We start from the raw sequence: 12,766 nt of genomic DNA, 5'->3' as shown, positions 1-12,766 counted from the left end.
TTGCTGGTGCCTTGTGGTCCTGAGTTGTGTGTTGTTGTTTTTTGGTTTGTTTTTAATTAGTTGTTTTCTGTTTCGAGGGAGTGATTCATATGAAATTCTGCAGAGGCCTCTCTGGAGGAATGTTCTTAGATAAATAATTTTGTTGAATTTAGTGAATAAAGATTTCATCTTCTTGGCAACTTTCCATACATGTACTCTACAACATGCCTAGGGATTCTACTCACACATTTATTATAATCTTTTTTTCTCGGCTCATCTTACTGCAGTTAGAGACCAAGAGAGTTGAGAGGGCCCAACCGACCACTCAGGCCCAGCCTCGGAGTGTTGTGTGTAACTTCCTGTGAACACTCAGCCTTAATGGGGTCATTTTAGTCCACAACTTTCTTCCAAAAATCTGAAGGACCAGAATTCTTGTTTCTATTCTTCACCCAGAGGTGAGAATGCTCAGAAGGAACCAATAAATTTAGGAGAGTCTGAAACATAAACCATATGCCAGTTTACTTATTTACAATGACAACATGAGCTTTCAAAGAAACTAGAATATTTGTGTGCCTCATTCAGGGTCTTCTTCTTTTGCCAACAAAGTCACAATGAGGCTTCAATGGCCCCTGGAACTAAAGCAAGAGAGTTTGTTGAAAGAAAAAAAATTGATGGATAGTTTTCTCAGGTTAGGATAGTGAGATGGGCCTATCTCTGTCACATGTACATATCTGCAAAGGAAACTGCATGATCCGTTCTGCTGGTCAGGTACTCTCTCCCTTGGGCCAGACAGGAGACACACTGACTGCTCTTACTCTTACCTCTTGGAGTTGCTGGACACCTCATCTCTGCTGATAGTTTTTCAGGGAGTGCAGTATTGTTGATTAGTTTCAGCAGAGAGACAGCATAGGGTAGTTAAAACCGTGGGCTCACTAGCATGTGATCCTGGGAATGTGACATAGCCTCTTTGGGCCTTAGTCTGCTCCTTTGTAAAATGGGTACAAAGGCGTACCTTCCTCATAGAGTCATCATGGAAATTAAACAAATTAATGAATATCAATAATATCAGCTATAAACTACCCTCACATTCCAATTTTTTCTACTAGGGATTATACTGGAGTCACCTTTAGGTTGTATCCAAAAATCATTTAACATAATTACATAGTATTTGAGGTTGCTACTTCATACTGGTAGCTACTATCCTCCATTGAATGCATTTTATGTATTTAAATATCAGAGGTTGACTTTATTTCCAAGTACTTGAGTCTGAAAATCTCTGCCTTTTAATTGGAGTGCTTAGTTAAATTTATGTAACTAGTACTACTTTAGGTTGTCTACTATTTTACTCTTTGTTTTCTACTTGTCCTATTTGTTTATTTTTCCTCCTTTTCTTTTGGATTAATTTTTTTTAAGTTTATTGGGGTGACAATTGTTAGTAAAGTTACATAGGTTTCAGGTATACATTTCTATATTACATCATCTATATATCACATTATATGTTCACCAGCCAGAGTCAGTTCTCCTTCCATCGCCATATATTTGACCCCTTTTACTCTCATCTACCACCCGCCTACCCCCTTACCCTCTGGTAACCACTAAACTGTTGTCTGCATCTATGAGTTTTTGTTTCTTCATTTGTTTATCTTGTTCCTTTGTTGTTTTCAGTTTTATATACCACATATCAGTGAAATCATGGTTCTCTACTTTTTCTGTCTGACTTAATTCTCTTAGCATAATAATCTCAAGCTCCATCCATGTTTCGCAAATGGCATTATTTCATCTTTTCTTACGGCAGACTAGTATTTCATTGTGTATATATACCACATCTTCTTTATCCAATCATCTATTGAAAGACACTTTGGTCGTTTCCATGTCTTGTCCACCGTAAATAAAGCTTCAAAGCACATCGGAGCACATACATCTTTACAGGTAAATTTTTTCAGATTTTTTGGATAGATACCCAGGAGAGGGTTTGCTGGGTCATATGGTAATTCTATTCATAATTTTTTGAAAAACCTCCACACTGTCTTCCATAGCAGCTGCACCAGTCTGCATTCCCACCAACAGTGTATGAGGGTTCCTTTTTCTCCACAGCCTTTCCAACATTTGTTATTATTTATTTTGTTGACAATAGCCTTTCTAACTGTGTGAGGTGATATCACATTGTGGATTTTATTTGCCTTTCTCTGATGATTAAAGACGATGAGCATTTTTTCATATGTCTATTTGCCATTCGTATGTCCTCTTTGGAGAAATGTCTCTTCAGGTCCTCTGCCCATTTTTTAATTGGATTGTTTATTTTTTATTGTTGTTGAGTTGTATGAGTTCCTTATATATTTTGGACATTAGCCCCTTATAGGAAACGTTGTTTGCAAAAATCTTCTCCCATTCAGTTGGTTGCCTCTTTGTTTTGTCAATGGTTTCTTTTGCTGTGCAGAAGCTTTTTAGTTTGATACAGTCCCATTAATTTATTTTAGCTTTTACTTCCCTTGCCTTTGAAGTCAAATTCATAAAATCCTCTTTGAACCCAAGGTCCATAAGATTAGTACCTATGTTTTCTTCTATGCAGTTTATTGTTTCAGGTCTTATGTTTAGTCTTTGATCCATTTTGAGTTAATTTTGGTACATGGTGAAAGATAGCAATCTAGTTTCTTTTTCACTTGGCTTTCCAATTCTCCCATCACCATTTATTGAAAAGGTTATCTTTTCTCCATTGTATGTTTTTGGCTTCTTTGTCGAAAATTATCTGTCCATATTTATGTGGGTTTATTTCTGAGTTCTCAATTTTATTCCATTGGTCTGTGTGTCTGTTTTTCCTCCAATACCATGCTGTTTTGATTATTGGTGCCCTGTAGTTCAAGCTGAAGTCAGGGAGTGTGATACCTCCAGCACTGTTCTTTTTTCTTAGGATTGTTTTGGCTTTTCGGGGTCTTTTGTGGTTCAAACAAATCTGATGGTTCTATTTCTTTAAAAAATGTTGGGTTTTGATGGGGATTGCATTAAATCTGTATAATGCTTTGGGTAATATGGCCATTTTAACTATGTTGACATGGACTGTCTCCGTATCTTTGTGTCTTCTTCAATTTCTTTTAAAAATGCCTTACAGTTTTCAGTATATAGGTGTGTCACATCCTTGGTTAAGTATATTCCTAGGTATTTTATTCTTTTTTTTTTTTTTGCAATTGCAAAAGGAATTTTTTTTTTTTTTTTTTTTTTTATGTCTTTTCTGAGATTTCATTGTTAGTATATAGGAATGCAGTGGACTTTTGTACATATATTTTTGTATCCTGCAACTTTACTGTATTCGTTTATTGTTTCTAATAGCTTTTTGGTGGATGCTTTAGGGTTTTCTATATAAAGAATCTTGTCGTCTGCAAAAAGAGACAATTTAACTTCTTCATTCCCAATTCAGATAACTTTTATTTCCCTTGTCTGATTGTTCTGAGTAGGGCTTTCAATACTGTGTTGAAAAGCAGAGGTGATAGGGGACAGCCCTGTCGTGTTCCTGAATGTAGAGCAAAGGGCTTCAGTTTTTCACCATTAATTATGAGATTAGCTGAGGGTTTGGCATATATGACCTTTATTATGTTAAGACATTTTCCTTTTGTACCCATTTTATTAAGTGTTTTAATCATAAATGGATGTCGTATCTTGTCAAACGCTTTTTCCACATCGATTGATATAGTCATATGATTTTTGTCCTGTATTTTGTTTATGTGATGTATCACACTGATGGATTTGCGTATGTTGAACCATCCTTGTGCCCTGGGATGAACCCCACTTGGTCATGATGAATAATCTTTTTAATGCATTGTTTCATTTGATTTGTGAGAATTTTGTTTAGGATTTTTGCATCTGTATTTATCAGATATATTGGTCTGTAATTTTCTTTTTTTGTGTTGTCCTTACCAGGTTTTGGTATCAGGGTAATGTTAGCCTCATAAAATGATTTAGGGAGTACTGTCTCTTCTTCAATTTTTTGGAAGCGTTTGAGTAGGACAGGTATTAGATCCTCTTTGAATGTTTGGTAGAAGTCAGTAGTGAAGCCATATGGTCCTGGACTTTTCCTTTGGGGAAGATTTCAGACGACTGATTCAATTTCCTTAATGGTGATCAGTCTATTTAGATTTTTCCAATTCGTGATTCAGCCTATGAAGGCTATATGTTTCTAAGAACTTGTCCGTTTCTTCTAGGTTATTAAATTTGGTGGCATATAGTCCTTCATAGTATTCTTGGATGATCCTTTGTATTTCTGTGGTGTCCGTACTTCCCCTCTTTCATTTCTGATTTTGTTTATTTGTGTCTTTTCTGTTTTTATCTTAGTGACTCTAGTCAAGGGCTTGTCAATTTTATTAATCTTTTCAAAGAATCAGCTCTTTGTTGTAGTAATTTTTTTCTATTGTCTTTTTGTTCTCTATTTCATTTAGTTCTGCTCTGATTTTTATTGTTTCCTTCCTTCTACTGACTATGTGTTTCATTTGTTCTTCTTTTCCTAGTTCTTTAAGGTGTAATGTGAGGTTATTTATCTGGGATTTTTCTTCTTTCTTGAGACAGGCCTGTAATGATATATATTTCCCTTTTAAAACTGCTTTTACTGCATCCCAAAAATTTTGGTAGGACATATCTTTATTCTCATTTGTTTCTATGTATCTTTTGATCTCTCTTCTTATTTCTCCTTTGTCCCAGTCATTCTTTAAAAATATGTTGTTTAATCTCCACATATTTGTGGTTTTTCCTGCTTTCTTTTCTTTTGGATTGAGAACTTCTTAGTATCCCATTTTATCTCTCTTATTGACTTTTTAGCCATACTCTTTGTCCTGTTTTTTTGTTGTTGTTTATTGGTAACCGCTAGAGGTTGCAGTATGCATCCTTAACATATCACAGTCTACTCTTGAATTAATGTTATGCCATTTTATTATATATATCATGTCAGAACTTCTAAAAGTTCTAATGTTAGAACTTACAAAAATATATCTCCATTTACCCACCTCTTGACAGTTTTACTTACTTCATATGATATAAGCCCACAATACATTAAGCAACCATTTCTTTTAAAGAAAATAAGAAACAAAATAGTCTTTTATATTTGCCCCCATATTTACTTTTTCAGCACTCTTTATTCCTTTGTGTAGATCCAAGTTTCCATCTGGTATTATTTTCCTTGAGCCTAAAAATCTTCATTTACTATTTCTTGTAGTGCAGGTTTCCTGGTGATAAATTCTCTCAACTTTTTGTTTATCCTTTTTTAAAGGATATTTTTGCTAAGTGGATTCTAATTCAGTGGATAATTTTTCTTTTAGCACCCTAAAGATGTCATTGATTGTCTTCTGGTTTGCGTTTTTTTAATGTGAAGGCAGCAGTCATTTTTATTGCTATTCCTGTATATGTAATGTGCCTTTTTTTCCCTGCTGCTCTAAGATTTTTTTTTTTCTTAATCTTTTGTTTCCAGTGATTTGACCATGATGAGCCTAGCTATGGTTTTTTGTATTTTCCTTGTGGTTCACTGAACAGTATGAATGTATGGATTTATAATTTCTTCATATTTGGGAACATTTTGTCTTTTTTCATAATTTTTCTGCACTAATTTCTTTCTTATCTCTTTCTGTGACTCCAAATTCACATGTTTGACCACTAGATCGAATGGGGCTTTGTTTATTTTCTCAATCTTTTTTTTCTCTTTTTGCTTCAATTTGCATAGTTTCTTTTGGCCTATCTACAAGTTTACCAGTGTTCTTTTTTTCTGTATCCAATCTACTGTAAGCTTATCCATTTCTCTGATGAGATTCCCCATTTGTTTGCTCATTATGCCCACGTTTTTCTTTAAATCCTTGAACATATTTATAATAACCGTTTCAATGTCTTTGTGTGCTGATTCCAACATCTAGGTCATTTCTGGGTTACATTTTATTGCTTCTTTGTATGTCTCGTGATTTTTTTTATTTTTTATTGTATGCCCATTCATTGTTAAGTGAGATTATGAATTACTTTATTGCCTTCTAAAAAGAGTTGAGTTCTGCTCTGATACGCGGTTAACTTTCTGCTGGCGCTGCTAGATTCTGTTGAGCCTTGGATTTAGACTTCGTAGGGTAGATCTAGAGTAGCCTTTACTCTTGGGCTATAGTACTAGTAGCCTTTCTAGGGTCTCAGCCAAATGCCTAGAGAGTTCAGCAAAGTCTGCCCAGAACCTGAATAGCTCTCAGTACTATGGAACCTCTGTAACCTCTGTAATCTTTGTTCAGCTCACAGTCTTCCAGTAATTGTTCTCTGCTAAGCCTTGTTGCCTTGTGCATAAGCAGCTTTGAATTTGAGCAAAGACTCAAGGGGACACGTAGGCAGATTTTTTTTGGAGGTGGGGGGTTCTGCTCTTCATAGCTCTTCTCTCATATCATGCCCTCAAAATTCTAGCCCATTAGCAGTTCTGAATTCCAATTTCTGTTTCCTTTGCCCAGCGGAACTGCTGTTGTCTCCTTGGGTTCTATATCCTTGTGCTAATGTCTGAAAAATGCTTCCAGGTATAAATCTGGTTTGGATTTGGTGCTGAGCTCATTTGTTTCCATCTCTCGGGATTTACAACGCTGTGCTGTTTCTGCACAGTATCTAAAAACATTTGCTTTACATATTTTGTATGATTGTTTATGGTAGGGATACGAGCCTGATAACTGTTACTCCCCCTGTCCAGACCTGGAAGTTCTGTCAAGTGGAACCTGACAAGCTAATTTCAAAATTCATATGGATGATTTAAATGTGCAAGAATAACCAAGAAAAAAATGACAAGAAAAAAAATTAGAAGAAACGTATCCAACCAGCTTTCAGAACACAGTATAAAACTACAGAAATTAAAATATGGTAATAAAAGCACAGGTTAAGAAAATAGGTCATAGAAAGCCCAGAAGCAGACTCATGTATGTTTTATGATAGAGATGGCATTTCTAGTCAGTGGGGGAAGTAGATGGACAATTTAATACATAATTAAGATAATTGGATTTCTATTTGGAAAAAATTAAAGTTGGACCATTATTGCACATAATACATTTACAAAAGGTACAGATGAATTAAACAGCTGAACATTAAAAATAGTCCAAGTGATACTGCTCTTCCTCCAAATGCATAGACAGTATATTTAAATGAACATAAAATATCAGCAGAGCAACTGTTTCTCCCTTCAGTATTTGAATTTTAAATGTATGCGATGGACTTAAGTAGTTAAAATTCTGTATCTGTCTCCGTGCCCAATACTTCTGAGCTTTCTCCTGGAGCCTAGACTTACTGAATGTGGCACAGAGACAGTGCCCGTTAGTGGAAGAAGAGATGCATAGCTGTGTTCTCTGGGCTAACTAACCATTGTTTATGACCATGAATCTTAATTTACAGAAATAGTTTTAAGATATGCCATCTAGTGGGAAATATATTCATGCTTTTAAAATATAAATTAGTATCATCTTTTTAGAAATCAGTGTGCAAAATATATCAGGAGTTTTTGTTACAGTGATTCCATAACTAGAAATGTATGCTAAATAAATAACACTTTTGTATTCCAAGGAAAAAGCTTTCTATTCAAAGGTATTGTTTTCAGTATAATTTATAATGGTGAAGTATTGGAAGTAACCAGTTTTTCCAAATAAAGAAAACTGGTTAAATAAATTTAGATTGTTATGTAGCCATTAAAAAGGGAATATATGCAAGTAATGACATGAGAACATGTTTATTTTGGGGGGAGGGCGGGCAAAATTCAGAACCATGATTAGAATATAAAAGATCTATATGTGAACAAAAGATAATGTACTTATCATACACAAAATATTAAATGGGATGGGACTATGGACTTTTTTACTTACTGTATTTTCCACGTTTTTTTAACAAGTAATTTTTTCTTTAATGAGTAATGAAGAAAATATTTATCACTTAAAATATATATATGTAAGTGAGAAGTATTATCTCTTTTCAGTCGTAAAATAATTCTTCTAGAAGTTAAAATTACTATAGCCCTGTATTTTAAAAAAATAATGTATACTATGGGATTACTTAGGTTTCTTTATGGTGTCCTTAGTCAAAAATAAGTAGAGGCTAATGAGACAAGTTTTCCAACATTTTTTTTTTTTCAAGCATTAATTTTTAGGGGGAAAATCTGCCTTTAATTTACAGTTGTTGCTAGTGTTACAAGTGACCATCTGAATTGCAAAGATTTTTCTTTATTGTGGTAAAACATACAGAATATAAAATTTACCATTTTAAGCATACACTTCAGTAACATAAGTACGTTCATATTGTGTGACAAATTGTAAAGTTTTTAATGTCAGCTCTCACTGGTTATAATATTAAATTAGTCCCAATTCCCTTAAAGAGGTTTTTCTTATGCCCTAAACATTTACTGAAGACCTACTCAGTGCCATGCACTGAGTCTGGGATACAACCGTGAATAAGATAAATGTGGTTTCTCTCTTCTTGAAGCTTACATTCTGTTAGGGAAGCAAAGAGAACGTGTAGTTGTAAGGGTGATGTAAGCATGGGTTCAGGTATGCTAAGATCATCTCCGCAGGAGCTTACCTACTTTGGGGGAGGAATTCAGGGAGACTTTTCCTGAGGAAATGAGGGGAGCAGAAACTAGAAAGAAGGTAAGATCCTTTGAGATGTTTTAAACTAGATAAAGAGTAGGAGGCGGCAGTGTTTGAGGCCCAGGGAACAAACAGCATGTGAGGAAACCCTTGAGGTAGGAGAGAGGACTCTAGAGAAGAGGGATGTGGTATCAGGAAGAGTAGGGTGATGAAGATCAAGAGACAGGAGGGCAGATCCTGGAGAACCCCATAACCAGTGGTAAAATGTCAGGTACTTTCCCAAGGAAACCGTGAAACCACCAAAGGGTTTCAATCTGAAAAATGTGATTTAACATTTAAAGATCACTTTTGTTGCATGTGAAGAATGAAAGACAGCAGGACCTGTTGTGGTTTGAAGAGACAGAGACTTATAATGGATTGAAATGTGGGGGACTGAAGGAGAAAGGACTCAAGCATGACTCCTAGGTTTCTGGCTTGAGAAACCATTTACTGAGAAAAGGAATACTGGGGAAGGAGCAGTTTGGGGAGGAAGATGATGAGTTCAGATTTGAAAAAGTTCAGAGTCGGAAGTGCCTGCAGGATGTCCAAGAGGAGACACCCAGTAGGCAGTTGTACTGAAGGCTGGAGATCCCAGGAGATAAATGCCTGGGCATATAATCTGTAAATGATCCAACAAATAATCGGCATGTTTCATAGCATACCTAAATCTTTTTATGTCTCTTTCATCTGCTTTTTGTCTCTCAGCAGTTGCAGGAATGAGTCCTGTTACTGCAATCAACAACAGATGGTTTCTCTTCTAATGCTGACCAGCACTTAAAAAAAAAATAAATGTTTTGGTTATTGCCTTGAACTTCACCTTCAATATGTAAACACAAAATCTCATCAAAGCAAACTCTGAGACTGCCTTTTTTTTTTTTTTTTTTTTTTAATGAGTCTATGAAAGTTTTAGGTCTGAATGCAAACCAAACTCTCTCCTTATCCAAATAGAAAACGGTGGCCAGGGTGGTTGTGAGTTTCACAAGGTTCCAGAGCTGAGCAGTTGCAAAATTGGTCCTCTAATTCAGGACTCTATACTGACTGGTCAGTCTTATTTCCAGTCCTTTTTGCTGCTTCCCCCTTCTTCTATTCACCAGCTGCTGGCTTCAGAGTACCTCTTCCTAATGATTTGTTTCTTCAGTGACATGAAACAGTGCCCACTCTGGTCTCAGAACTCTAACGGCCAGAAATTTGTTTATATAGAATATTGATCCTAATAAGAAATATCCAAATGAAAATTTTGATTTCTTATGAAAGCGCTTTAGAACGTCTCGTGGTTCCTGGACCCATTTGGCTCTCTAATGAATGAATAACTCTATGTCTGTGCATATAGACATACAATTTTACGTACAGTCTCAGGAACTCCATGGATTCCAAGTTAAGGGCCTCCTGTTACATAGCTCTTGGGATACTTCAAGGACATGTGAACCAGTTTTTCTAGAATTCTTTCTTTCTAGAAGCTCAAGAATTTCCTCATTCTCTCAATACATGTTAAGGGATCAAATAGTAGTTCAGTTAACTTTTCAAATGCCTTACAAGTAGTCCACGTCTGCTGATCCATAAGTCACGGTTGACTAATGTCATATCCATCTTAGGGGCACCCTCTCTGGAAGTTTTAAAAGGCAGTGTTGCTACTGAATTAGAGAGTTGGAAGTCTATTCATGTCTCAGGAGAAACTTTACATCCCCTGAACATTCTTACAATTAATAACACAGTTAGATGTTGTTCGAGCCCTGACAAAGAAAGGACTGTTCTCTCCTGATCAAAGGCAGGGCAAAGAGAAGCTTGTTTTATTGGTGCTAACTTATTTTTGATGTATCTAATTAAAAATAAAAGTGGGGAGGAGATAAAAACCACCATCTTGACTTTCAACCCCTCCAAAGGCAAAAAAACATATAGAGAGAGAACATATGCAGGGATTACAAGGTAGTATCCAGAGGAGGGGTAGTCCTTACCCTCAGTTCCCCTTTGATCGTGCTGAGTTGGGGTGAGAAACCTCTTCTCTCTCTGGCGCCAGCTTCTTCCCAGCCACCTCCTCCAGTCTCTACTTGTCCAATGTTCACATTCCCTTCATTTCTTTAGCACAGGGGAATTTCTCTCAGGCTATAGCCACTCTTGCTCAGGATAGATTCTAACTAGCCAAGTTCCTTGTTCACGAGTTTAAATTCCTGTTTCTTCTGTGGAGCTTCTAATGACAAATGGGTACTTTTTTGCTGCCAGCTCTCTTCTTATCACTATCTAAAATCATATTATTTGTGTGCCCTCCTTCCTCCTCCCTGGATTGAAAGCCTCATGAAGACAGGGAGCTGAGTGTCATTCGCCACCATATTCCTTCTACCCAGGACAGCCCCAGTGCCTGGTTCTGGCAGGTGCTTGGGAAATATATCTATGAATGAATGAATGTCCTCCCCTCTAAAGTCCTCCAGAATGCTGACAGCGTATGGTAGCACACACAGATGTTTATAAAAGGGTAGTCTGGTGGTTAGGCTGTCTCAGAGCTTGATCACACGGCTTCCTAAGAGCCCTCCCTCATGGTGCTCCACTTTAGAACCTTCTGTGGTTATACAGAAGCCACAGAGCTTTCAATGCTCTAAATATTTTGGCCACTAGAAGAAACTTTCATTTGTGTCTGAGGCTGAAGCAGAGTGACCGAGAGGTTTGGCTATGGAGTCGGGTTGGTTCAAATCTTCCTGGTTGTGTGACTCTGGCAGACACCCTTTGTGTGCCTTGGTTTATTCATCTGTGAAGTCAGGCTAACAGTAGCACCCGTTTTGAAGGGCTAATTGAGGATGAAAGGAGTTGCTTTAGGAAATGTGTTAAGAACAGTTCTAGGTCATAGGTGCTCAATAAATGTAGGCAGGATAGTAATGAAGGTGGTGGTAGGATTTGGCCAATGATGTTGTAGGTGAGTATTTTTGTACTTTGTTTTTAATCTGATCCTTCCATTTTGTTAATTTTTTCATCATTGCTTTCTTAAAATGTAAGAATCAAGTCATCTCTCAGAAATAGTCTTACCACTTGAAATAGTCACATTAATTTTTTTAAAAGATAGTCTATTAAGAAACACAATTTGATTCCTTGCATTAGTTGTTCACATTATTATGTAGAGCTAATTTTCATGGGGATACTGAGTAGGATTTTTTTTACCCCCAAGGTGTGTATAAAATCAATTTCATCTACTGCTCTTCATATTTGAATTTTCATCACATATTTTCTGGTGGAAAAGGTAAATAAAATGTTGTTATAAAATCAAAGTGAACTTCCAGCGTAGAAAATATTTCTTTGCAAGTTTATTTTCTTGAAATTTTAAAGATTATTTTACATAGAACTTAATTGTGCTTTTATGTCCCCCTTGTTTTATATGGCAAATCCATAAATGCCAGATTCAAAGTTTCTGTCAGGAAGAATTATTTTTAGGTCAGCTTTAAGAACAGGGAGGGAGGAGAGGAGAGTGTGAGAGAAAATAAAAAGAAAAACCTTTAATTATAATCCACACCCTTCATTGATTACTTTTATAGTGATCTGGCCATAGAGGGAAATATAAATACAATTAAAACATAATCAGTCTATGACCTAAATCTGTCTTTTTTGTTTTTTGTTATTTCTAAAATATTAATAACAAAAATGTTATTCATAGTTTCCTAATAGTCTAATTAATTTTTTCTTTTTCTTTTCTTTTTCCTTTTTTTTTTTTTTTTTTTTTTTTTGGTCTTCTGCTCTTCTGTCTATTCTAAAACTGCACTCAGGAGAACAAAAACGATCCTTGGAAAGGATCCTAAATGAAGACAGCATAAAAAGAGTAAACGAAATATCTGAGAATTTTCTCATTTGTTTTTAATGGGGCATGTGAGTGATAGGTGTGTCCGTTAGGGAACTTCGGTTCTATATAAACGAGTTGTCCTACTTTCAGTCCATTGGAGCTCTCTGGCGTCCCCATGCCCAGGAAGTAATTGGCTTGAAGGATTGGTCCTTTTGTTGGTGATATGATTTAATTCTAAACACACCAGTCCTTTCCTTACAAAAGGCTCAGCTACCAGGTGGGTAGGAGGAGTCATGTTATAAAGGCTCTCTTGGGTCATGTGGATAACACCACCAGAAAATGACAGGTACCGAAGAAAGAAATCAAGAATACTTTTAAAAAACAAGGTACTTGACTTGGAAGGAGGGCAGAGACGAATCAGAGTCCTAGAAAAGATGCC

General features: G+C 36.1%; 1 protein-coding gene across 7 annotated transcripts in view; it reads left to right on the top strand.

Moving 5' to 3' along the window:
• POC1B (POC1 centriolar protein B) overlaps nt 1–12,766 on the top strand; it is a 141,671-nt gene that overhangs the window by 29,552 nt on the left and 99,353 nt on the right. The gene's annotated exons all lie outside the window — the stretch shown is intronic.

The sequence above is a fragment of the Rhinolophus sinicus genome, chromosome 1, assembly GCF_057876585.1.
Source record: "Rhinolophus sinicus isolate RSI-liver-muscle chromosome 1, RSI-T2T, whole genome shotgun sequence".
NCBI lineage: Eukaryota > Metazoa > Chordata > Mammalia > Chiroptera > Rhinolophidae > Rhinolophus > Rhinolophus sinicus.
Note: the sequence above shows the minus strand (reverse complement) of the source record. Positions and strands in the feature narration are given on the sequence as shown.